This window comes from Tupaia chinensis, unplaced genomic scaffold (genome assembly GCF_000334495.1).
Source record: "Tupaia chinensis unplaced genomic scaffold, TupChi_1.0 Scaffold000068_1, whole genome shotgun sequence".
NCBI classification, from domain to species: domain Eukaryota; kingdom Metazoa; phylum Chordata; class Mammalia; order Scandentia; family Tupaiidae; genus Tupaia; species Tupaia belangeri.
In genome coordinates, this window is record NW_006159528.1 from 262,665 (window position 1) to 272,888 (window position 10,224).

The 10,224-nt window shown below is 39.0% G+C and overlaps 2 long non-coding RNA genes across 2 annotated transcripts in view; one reads left to right on the top strand and one right to left on the bottom strand.

The window, feature by feature from the left end:
• Positions 1–4,602: 4,602 nt before the first annotated feature.
• LOC102483428 (uncharacterized) overlaps positions 4,603–10,224 on the bottom strand; it is an 11,656-nt gene continuing 6,034 nt past the window's right edge. The window contains exons 2-3 of the long non-coding RNA XR_333588.1: positions 7,230–7,373; positions 4,603–4,827 (exon numbers count right to left, since the gene is read on the bottom strand). This is a non-coding gene — a long non-coding RNA (uncharacterized LOC102483428). The remainder of the gene's footprint in view (positions 4,828–7,229; positions 7,374–10,224) is intronic.
• The window catches only part of LOC102483148 (uncharacterized), a 5,621-nt gene continuing 2,708 nt past the window's right edge, over positions 7,312–10,224 (top strand). The window contains exon 1 of the long non-coding RNA XR_333587.2: positions 7,312–7,380. This is a non-coding gene — a long non-coding RNA (uncharacterized LOC102483148). The remainder of the gene's footprint in view (positions 7,381–10,224) is intronic.

Here is a 10,224-nt window from a genome sequence, read left to right on the forward strand (position 1 = left end):
CCCAGGGGGGTGGCCACGCAGCAATCTCTTCTCCTCCATTCTCCTCTCGGGATCTTGGCCACGCACGCACACGTGCCCGGTGTGAGTTTCAAGCCACCACGTCCAGGATGCGAACCGCGGTCGACTACATGGGAGTCCAGCGACATAGCCATTACAGTAACTACTGGTCCCCTGGACCTTGAAGTTTTTGACATTGGCCATGAGAATTCAGTTGCCCATGTGGTAACCTATGGCACAATAGTGGAAAGGGTTCCGAATCAAACTGATTATGATCATCCTGACAAGGTCATTAACTTTACAAAGAAAGCGCCCACCGGGATGGGCTTGTTGACAGACTTGAGCAGCATGCATTCATCAAAGAGCAAGGAATCACATCTGGGTATAAAACCACAGAGAGATTTCCAACACAAAACAGTTCTTAATGAGGTAAAGGACTTGGGACATGTGGTAACCTATGGCACAATAGTGGAAAGGGTTCCGAATCAAACTGATTATGATCATCCTGACAAGGTCATTAACTTTACAAAGAAAGCGCCCACCGGGGATGGGCTTGTTGACAGACTTGAGCAGCATGCATTCATCAAAGAGCAAGGAATCACATCTGGGTATAAAACCACAGAGAGATTTCCAACACAAAACAGTTCTTAATGAGGTAAAGGACTTGGGAGGAAACAGTTTAAAAAGCCTCCCCAGCAGCCTACCTTCTCCTCCCTAAAGAATCCACTTCTTCATCACTTGACTGCTTCTCCTGTTTCCTCTCACCTAGAAAGAATAAAATACGCTGTACTTACTTTTTCACAGTATTAATGATAGTTCAGGGTTTTTATTTATAAGTATTCATGAGTGGATAAGTGTAAGAAAACTATTGCTTATCAGTAGCAAATATATCCAGAGTCAGGAATGATGGGAATGCCAAACAACTACAGATGAGGTGGCTGAGACAGTGACACCTTTGCTTCTTATGGTTCAATGTACACTAACTGTGTTTTATGCACAAAAATACTAAAATTAATCATTATTAAAATCATATGTATAAGGTGTATATGAAACAAAAATGACATTTGTATTCAGACCTAGTCCCATTCCCAAGATACAGTATTATATATATACAAATATTCTAAGATCAAAAAAAAAAAAAATCTCAAGTCCAAAACACTTCTCATTCCAAGTATTTCTTGTAAAGAATATTCAACCTGAATTTCTTTATATTATTTGAATTTTCCTATTTTATTCTGCCTTTTTTTCTGTGACTTTTAACCTGTTTTATTTTTAAAACAATTTTCATATGCAACATGTATTTCAAATATACTTGAAACTAACAATCAAATGGGAAAAATGCACAAATTGACAAATGAGAATGATTTTTTTGAATGCAAGTATCAATGGCTATGTATTCTTGAACTGTTATGCTGACTGAAAGATTACTATTTTGCAAATATATAAAAATATGAATTGTTAACAGGAGAGAAATTGACTGGTTAAAGGTAGCTGTAGTGATCAAGTTTTAAAAGCATTATGGTTCAACTATTCTGAGGCTTTTATCCTCTCTCAAAATCATATCTAAAGGTAACTCCTGTGTGATGCGCACCTGTAAATTTATATTTTTCAAAATATTCAAAATGTTAAACAGTTGAAAAACCAAAAATGGTACAGAGAACAGCTATGTACTCTGGACTCAGACAAACATATTATTAAAATCTTACCTCATTTATCTTTTTTAGTTTTTCCTTGTTCCACTTTCTTTTTCTATTCCCTTTCCTTTTCTTGTTTTTTTTTCCCTTCTCCTCTCCCCTTCCTTTCCCTTTTTTTCTTTCTTTTTCTGTCTATCTATCAGTTTAATCTTTCCTTATGTTTTTTGTCTTTATTCAAATCCATTCTTCCTGAGTCACCTTATGCTTTCATAATTATTCCTTATATAACTTTGTCAATACTTCCAATTCTTTCTTCAGTCAACTTTTAAAAATATATATATATTTATTTTATTTAGGACCAGTAGTTGGCATAATGGCTATGTTGCTCTCCCATGTAGTTGATTGCAGTTTGAGTCCTGGATCCAGTGGCTTAAACTCATGCCGGGCACGTGTGTGTGCATACCCAAGATCCTGAGAGGAGAATGGAGGAGAAGGGATCATCCCTGGGGGTGATTTCTTGCTTTCTGTCTTCCTGTCTAGAGCATGTGTCGTATAGCAAAAACCTCTCACCCAAAAAGGAATTATTTATTTTATTTTATTTTATTTTAATTATTATTTTTAATTTGACCAGAGAGATACAGTGAAGGGGGGAAGGGATGTGAGAAAGCAAGTCACCAGGTCCAGGACTTGAACCATGGTCAACCATGTGGGAGTTCAGCACCTTCACCACCATGCCACCTGCAGACCCCTCTTCAATCAACTTTATTCTACCTCTTCCTGTTTTTTATTAACATTATATTCTAGATTTTGAATTTTGAATTTTTCAGTTCCACCAGTGCTCAGTTTAAGAAATTTAATTCATTTTGATATTATGTTTCAGGTTTCCCCTGCCTCATCAGTTTTTTGTTTGTTTATTCAGTTTTAATTTTTTGAGGGGGTGAAATTCATACCAGCTGAATTGTACAGCTTCGTTTTTTAAATTATAATGTCTGTTTTTAGGGAAGAATGCTGATATTCTACATCTTTGTGAGTAATATCTATCGGTACTCTGTTAGGTCTTGTAAGAATCCTGCTTCAAAAGCACCCAGAATGGCCCAGCCTCATGGTGCGATTGTTCAGCCCTGCACCTAGAGAGTCAGATCTCACACGGCAGACATGGTTCCACTTTTAGCCTGGTGGTTTAAAACACAAACCAGGTGTGTGTGCATGCAGACCCCCAAATCCTGACAGGATGGAGAATGGAAAAATGGAGGGGAAAAGATTGTGATGTGACCATGAACCATGGGGTGCTTTCTCTCTCTCTCTCTCTCTCTCTCTCTTTTCTGGCAAGTGCACACACCCTCTAACAATTTAAACAAACAACAAGCACCCACTTACGTCTCAGTAACAAATACATTGTTTGTACTAGGTTGTTTTTTTCCAAACAATGCATGCACTTGTCAAAGAAACAGAAGGATAAAGAGAGAGGTGGAGAGAGAGAGCACTCCTGTCCCTCACGGGGTATGGTCATGCTACAATTCCTTCTTCTTCCTCTCTCCCTCCTTTGGGGATCTGGGCATGCATGTACACATACCATTGGTGTTTCTCAAGTCACTGAATCTGGGACTCAAACTGGATGGTTGGCCAGGTAGAATCCAGTTGCCTTAATCACCAGGCCATGGAGCTGGCCCACTAAATATTTCTTAAGGGAGAAAGAACTAGTAGGTGAGCATTTTGTGTGTTTTCTGATTAAAAACAATTTAAAAAATGCCTGAAAAATCTTGAACTTTGACATTTTTCCTTTTACAGTTCATCTAACTGCTTCCAGATGATGCCTTTCCTTTCCTGCTAACTCTGGCATTCCCTCAACCTGAGGGCGAGCTGTCTTTGTATCCAATGTATCTTTGACTTCATCAGTTCTATCCCTGGGATCTCTGAACTATTTTCTGCTGATGTTTTGGGATCAATGGTAGAATTTCTGCTGGCCCTCTCTCCCTTTTCCAATGGAGGTAGCTAGCAACGATCAGTTGGTATTCTTGGAAACGTTAGTTTTATTTGCTTGTTTCTTGGCTTGTTCCTTTTAACTCATGAGTAATTAGAAATTTGGATATGTTTGTCTACTCGTGATGATAGCGTGGACTTTACGTAATTGCAGTTGTCCCTTTCTTATTTATTTATTGTGTTTAAGTAAGAAGCTGAATGGCTGGATTCAAAGGCCATTGTTGCCTCAGCTACTCCTGCCAATTTGCTAGATATTGTAGACGTGCAGGAAGAATGTTGGGAAGGTGACTTGTAAGACAAGAAAGATAAAAAAAATTAATTTCTCTTCTATGTTTTTATTTTTTTCTCAAATAATGTATTCTTTCTCAGATCAAGCTCTTAGAGCAACGGTAATGGATTATGCTAATATTGACAGAGAAATAGCTTAACTTTGGGTTCCAGATAAGGCTCCTCTAGTGAAAAAGTTGGAAGGCTAAATAAAATAGAAATCTTTTGATTGGTATTAAGTTATAGAAATGAACTTCACAGGCTATATAGCGGGTTGTCGGGAAAGTCATGACACATTTTTGCATGAAAAAACATAGAAAAATACGTCATGACTTTTCTAACCACCTAACATATATATAAATATATGTAGGTGATCAGAAAAATCATGATGAATTTTTACATAGAAAACCAGAAAAATACATATAGACATATGTATGGAAATATGTACTGGGTCATCTGAAAAGTCATGACACATTTTTGCATAGAAAACAATAGAAAAATAGGTCATGACTTTTCCAACAACTGGATGCATGGAAATACACAGGTAAATGGGATATCCATTACTATAGCTCTCTCTAGTTTTACCTCTACAGTTAATTGATTTCTCTGAGTAGCCTTAAAAGGATAAAAGATATATATATATATATACACACACACACACACACACATATATATACATATGTAATTTACTGTTTAAGTGTGTTAAACTCAATTATGCAATGTCTAAGTGGCCTGGCCTTGGTGGTACAGTCAGCAGCTTACTAAGCCACAGTGCTGGAAGCCACATGGGGAACCATGGTTTATGTCCTGGGCTGGCCTAAAACATGCTGAATGCACACATGTCCGGTATCCATAGGAGCTAGATCTGGGGGGAACATCAGTGTGATGAGACCCAGTTGAAGGTGTTTCTTTCTCTCTCTCTCGCTCCTTCTTCACGTGTAGATACATTCTGGTCATGAATAAAACAAACAGACAAAAACAGTGAATGATTCTGAGTACTCTTCTAATGTTTAAATCTATAATCAAACTTCTTTTGGAAGCACATGACCATCATCTTATTCACTCTATGTTCGTTTCCAGGGAAGAAACAGGTAATACATTGAAATTAGATGTTTTGTGGAGTTTAAATAGGGGCCTTTTTATTTGTGGGGGAGGGTTGAGCAGACCTACAACAGGTATAGTACTCAGGGGACTAGAAACTACAGGAAGTCTTCTGCAAATTGGAGCAAATAAAGTCATTGTCTAGAAGGGATTACTCGACACAAACTACAGATGGTTCTGTAATAAATAGCCAAACACAAATATGTCCTAATAGGAAGAGAACTAGGAAAACAATTGCCCCACTTCCAATCATTGGTCCTGCTTTCTGGCTGCCAACTTCCTACTGATTCCTCTTGCTAGTGGACCCATGCCAGAAACAGGAGAGCAAAGCAACTCATGGCTGTAGTTCCTAGATCAACGTCCTGAGGGAGATGTCAATCAGGAGGACAACTAGAAGGGATCCAGTAGGTCCACACAAGGTTTTACTATTACGGAAAAGCTCATTGTGAACTATCAGAATAACATCAAACAAGTAGAAGGTCTGCTTAGGATAAGATGTTGCAAGAAAGCAGGCCTTACACTTTCCCACGGTGGGTCCATGAGTATTGCCATCAGATTGACTTCACATCTTCATTCTTGCCTGTTTTGCACAACCTCTATCCAATATTCCTTTATGACTGAAGACAGCATACTAATTTGCAAACTAATATGAGTGTGATAGGCAATAGATGGTGAGAAATGGAAAATGAAACTGCAATAATAGTGTACCAAAAAGAGTTCAGAATTTCCGATTTTATTCTGAAGAGATTAACTTTAAGAGTATAAATGTCATTGGAATCTTATCTTATTTTTGTATTTATTCAATATATAGTACACCTTCTTATTTTTATGCCATAAATGAAGGCAGTAACAAGGTATTTTATAGCATGTAGCACCTATATAAATTCTATGGAATTAATTTTATTTTAAAAGGTTTTTCCCATGAGGTATATCCACTTGCTGGAGAGAGACAGAGAGAAGGAAAGGGAGAAATCATCCCTCAAGAGGGATGGTCACACCACAATCCCTTCTCTTACATTTTCCTTTCAAGATTTGGGCACACATGCACATGTGCCTGGTGTGGATTTTAAGCTGCTGGGTCCAAAAATGTGGTCAGACATGTGGGAATCCAGCACTTTAACCAACACACCACCTGGTGGTCCCAATCCTATTTGATTTCTATCATACAATTTCCAATTATCTAGAATAATGTGCCATCCAACAATGTTTAAGAGTAGAATATAGAAAAATGGTAGTAAGCTTATAGTTTTTACTAAAAATGGATAATAGAAAAATGATTGTTGTAATCTCGAACTGAGATATTGTACTTTTCTAATACAACAGTTATTCCATCTGCAGTAGTAATTCCCTTTTCTAATTCTGCCCTTTTGTTTATTCATTTGGTTTGTTTTTCATCTTTCTAATACTTGCACATGTCTAATTGATTTGGGGCAAAGTGGACAGTGTGTGCTCTCATAAATATCTAGAGTTGATAGATATTTGATAGCAAAAATAAGGAACTGTGATGAAAAGTGTGCAAATTTAGGAGCTGAGAAGTAAGAAAGAGATAATGATTTCTATGAAGACTGTATACAGAGAATATCTAAGAAATGCTTACTGAAAGAAGGAATGAGAGCAAGGAGGTACATGATGAAAGTGGGCATTGTGGTCCAGTTCAGTGGCTTAGTGAGTAGCACTCTGGGCCGTAGTGTTGTAAGTCACATGGCTAATTGCAAGTGTGGATTCTTGGGTTGACCTGAAAACATGCCAGGCTTGTGCAAGCTGTCTCCAAGCTCTTGAGGAACTGTAGGTTAGGTGAGATAATATTATGGCAGGAAGACAGCAGGTCAAGGGTGCTTTCTCTCTCTCTCCCTCTCTCTCTCATGCAAATACTCTCTCTCATGAATAAAATAAATACACTTAATACGTAAATACATACATACATTAATACATAAATAAATAAATAAATAAAAGCATTCCAGTCCAGGCTCAGAGATGCAGTGATGTTGCACAACTCTGCAATGCTGGAAGCCATTTGGAAGAGCTGTGTTGAGTTCCTGGGTCAAAGTGTGAACACAGCGTGCATCCATGTGCCTGTGACCCTGGCTGGCTGGGACACTTGGGGATATGATTCCAGCATGAGACCCTGTTGAGGATGCTTGCCTTTCTCTCTTCTCTCTTTCATGAAAGGAAGAAACAGGTTAAAAGAGTACTGCCCTGCCTACAATCTCTATGGGTAAGACAATCTCTACTGTACTTCCCCTCCATTACCATTTCTTTGTAGGTAACAGAGGCTGGTCGGCCAGTGGTTTTCGTGAGAGGCTAGCTGCTCCTCTTTTCAGAAGCTGCATTATACGATATGCCATCCAACAAAGCTCTTTATGCCTCTCCTATATCGGAAAATAAATTTTTCATCTGAAAGGTAAATATAAAAGTCATGGATTATAATGAAAAAGCAGAAGTGTAGGCTATTATTTGCCTAGTGAATCCATTTCAACTGCATCATGTCATGAATAATTGTTGCATTATATCAAACAATTGATAAAAGACTTTTCCAAGGATAAAAATCTCAGATGTCACTCTATTTAAGGAGCACTCCACATACACAAATATTCAAATGTTTTTTTTAAGGAACAGCACCATATATTCTTTATATTTTTTGACATTCTAGTGTGTGAAGTGCACTAGTCATCAGGATTTATGAACACTTCAATTATCTTTTGAGATTTTAATAGGCAAAAAGACAATTTACCTTTTTATCTTCTGTATTTCATTGAAAGCTTTTATATCCTGATTGGCTATATAGAGATACATCTTGACATAACAAAAGTTTCCTTAATTTTTTTCTCTATAATTTAACTACATTACTAAAGAGCAGAAATAATACAGTTTTATATTAAAAAAAAAAATTGGGAGGTTTTTGCCCTAAGGCACATGCATTCCCTGGAGAGAGAGAGGGAGAGAGAGAGAGAGAGAGAGAGAAAATGAGAAATCACCCCCTAGGGGAGTGATCCCACTTGAATCCCTTCTCTTCCATTCTCTCAGCATTTGGGACACACATGCACATGTGCCCAGCATGAGTTTAAGCCAATAGGTCTGAGACTAAAGTATAGTTGACCATGTGGGAGTCCAGCTACATAACCACTATGCCATCTGCTAGTCCCTATGCTTTTTATTTTTTTGAGAGGCTTTTTTTGCTAGAGGGCATGTGCACTCATCAGAAAGACAGAGAGCGACAGAGAGCTTAAAAGTGAGAAATCACCCCTACTAGGGGGATGGCCATGCTGCAATCCCTTCTCCTCCATTCTCTTCTCGGGATCTTGGGCATGCATGCATGCACGCCTGGCGTGAGTTTAATCCACTGGTTCTGAGACTTGCGGTCGACTACATGGGAGTCCAGCGATATAGCCATTACGCCAACTACTGGTTCCCCCTATGTTATTTTTATAAACCAAAACTGATGCCTTAAAAATGTTTGCAGATTGGGTCCAGCAGTTGGTGTAGTAGCTATGTCGCTGGACTCCCATGTAGTTGACTGCAGTTCAAGTCCCAGATCGGGTGGCTTAAACTCATGCCAAGTACGTGTACGTGTGTGCCCAAGATCCTGAGAGGAGAATAGAGAAGGGATTGAGGCGTGGCCATCCCCCTGGGGGGTGATTTCTCGCTTTCTGTTTCTCTGTCTCTCTCTGTCTTTCTGGCGAGCACACATGTCCTATAGCAAAAAAAAACTCTAAAAAAAAAGAAAAAAAATACTTTGCAGATCACTTGGAGATGAAACACTGACACGGAACAACATATCCAAGGGAGGGACATATGACATACAGAAAGCTTAAAATATTCCTGGAAATGAGCTTTTTTTAGATGGAGAAGGGATGAATATTAGGAGTGAAAAAGCAAATGACTGAAAAGTTTGGGCCTCTGTAAGAATTATGCAGAGAGTTGGATAAATGCATGCACATGTTTGAAAAAGGGGTAGACAAATCGCACAGGCCTGCTTTGAAGCCCGTGCAAGAACGTTAGCTCTTCCCTCCTTTCTCTCTGTCCGAAGGGACCCAGAAGCCTTCCTCTGTCAGCACCACTGTGAGATACTCAATGAGAGTGCGGGGTGAGACACTTAAACTTTGACATCTGTGTTCAGGACGAGCCAGGGAACCACATGAAGGGAGGAGGCGAAGACTGCTTTCTGACTTCTCAATGGACAGGAGACCCAGAGAGATAACTGACCACTATGCAACCCTCTGAGACACCCTGGGCCTCCAGTGTTAGAGAGTGTTAATTAGGCATTTAGAGAACTAATTATTGGGTTAGGAATTCCCCTGGGCCTGGAGCGTGGCCAGTTCAAGAATGTTAACAATGCTCAGGAGTCTTGGTCCTTCGGATCTCTGACAGATTTTTCAAGTTATTCACATGGCAAGGGAAACAGTAAGGCAGGGGGAGAGGGGTGAGAGAAAAGAGCTTTAAAAATTTCACAGAAAACACATATTATGGAAAAACTGCATGAATTTATAAGTGTTTTTCACCAAAATAACCTCATGCCTTAGTTTTTTTTGTTGTTGTTTTTTTGTTTTGTTTTGTTTTGTTTTTTTAACGAACTATTCTAAGTCCTCTCATAGAGGACTTTCTTAAATTTTTAAAATTTCTTAAATTTTTTTGAGAGATTTTTGCCATAGAGCTCATGTGATTGCTAGAGAGACAGAAAGAGATAGAGACAGAAAGTGAAAAATCACTCCCCCAGGGGGGATGGCCATACCCCAATCCCTTCTCCTCCATTCTCCTCTCGAGATCCTGGACGTCCATACACACAGGCCCAGCATGAGTTTCAAGCCACCAGGTCCAGGACTAGAACTGCCAATTGATCACGTGAGAGTCCAGTCCTTTAACCGCTGTGCCACCTGCTGGCCCCAAGGATGACTTGAAGTGTTCCAAATTTTATGTGCTTGTCCAAAATTCCTAGTACTTTTGTGCCTCAAACATGGCTGCTAGTTTTCTCCAGAAAATAACCCCAAAGAGATTGAGAGCAAAAAAGAGCACCTAGAACAGATTCCATAATAATTTTAATCTTATCTTAGAAGTGACGTGTCATTACTTTTGCCAGACATGGTTTGAATTGAGTCAGTAAGCCCAGGGCACACTCAAGGAGAAAGACTTATACCAGAACATGAGTTTCAGGGGAACTAATGTAAGGGCATTCTAGATAGACTAACTTTCCTTCTCAAGGAATAGCATATTTTTTGTCCCGACCCGGGGGGACAGCCGAACGGGTTTC